We start from the raw sequence: 1,381 nt of genomic DNA, 5'->3' as shown, positions 1-1,381 counted from the left end.
TCACTCATACCAAACAAAATAAAAAACTAATTATTTTCTCACCTCTTTCTCATTTCCTTCTTTCTCTTTACTATCTCTTCAACATCTTTCTCTCTTCTCACTTTCTCCTCTCAATCAAAGAAAGCATAAGAGTGGAGTGAGGAGAAACGAATCAACCAGACAAATGTTGTGAGAGAAGTGAAAGCACTAAGCCTTCATTTGGTTGTGTAAAATAATAGGAAATAAGTTAGGAGGAGAGAAGTTGTAGAGAAAATAGTATTTTCTATCATTTGTTTGTGAAGAAAGAAGGGGTGGAGAGACTAAAGAGCATATGGGACCCACACAAAATCATCTCTCATAAAAAATGAAGAGAAAACTAGTGCAATTGTTGGATACTATGAAATGAGAAATACGGCCTTGGTATATAATAATATAATTGTGTTCAATTGTTTTCTCTCTCACCTTTTTCTCTCCTTTCTCTCTCTTTTTCATTTCACTCATACCAAACAAAATAAAAACCTAATTATTTTCTCACCTCTTTCTCTTTACTATCTCTTTCACATCTTTCTCTCTTCTCACTTTCTCCTCTCAATCAAAGAAAGCATAAAAGTAGAGTGAGGAGAAACGAATCAAACGACAAAACAAGGTTAGTTTAATGTTTTATAAATCAAATCATTTTTCATTCACTTGGTTTGAAGTTAAGGTATGATGTTTTTGCCTGAAAGCAGTGTTTGTTTTCATGTTTCTTCCTTTTCAAATCCATCTAATTTGAGGCGAATTTTTTTTGTGTTTTTCTTACTTTATCAATTATTGAAGTTCATATCATTGATCTGCACTTAATTACATTCATCTAAGTTATCAATGGTAGGTTATTAACTAAGTTCCTTTCACATGCTGTATTTATGATATTCCGATATTCTGATACACAATTTCATTATTCTAATCTCAACCAAAGAAATCAGAAGAGTAGAGTGAAGAGAAAGGAATAAAAGGATGAAACTGGGTTAGTTTAGTTTTTTATAAATCAAATCCTTTTTCATTCACATGATTTAAAGTTAAGGTATGATGTTTTTGCTTGAAAGTGATGTTTGTTTTCATGTTTCTTCCTTTTCAAGTCCATCTGATTTGAGGCGAATTTTTTGTGTTTTTTTACTTTATCAATTATTGAAGTTCACATCACTGATATGCACATAATTACATTCATCTAAGTTATCAATGTTAGGTTATTAACTAAGTTCATTTCACATGTTGTATTTCTGATATTCTGATACACAATTTCATTGTTTTAATTCTTCGTTTATATAAGCTTAAAGAATTGTAGTTTTTTCCTCTTTCATTGTTAAATAAAAAGCATTTTATTATACTTTTAGACCACTGGATGTTGATTTAGAAATGAAAGTGA

This window comes from Lupinus angustifolius, chromosome LG08, assembly GCF_001865875.1.
Source record: "Lupinus angustifolius cultivar Tanjil chromosome LG08, LupAngTanjil_v1.0, whole genome shotgun sequence".
Taxonomy (NCBI): Eukaryota; Viridiplantae; Streptophyta; class Magnoliopsida; order Fabales; family Fabaceae; genus Lupinus; species Lupinus angustifolius.
Note: the sequence above shows the minus strand (reverse complement) of the source record.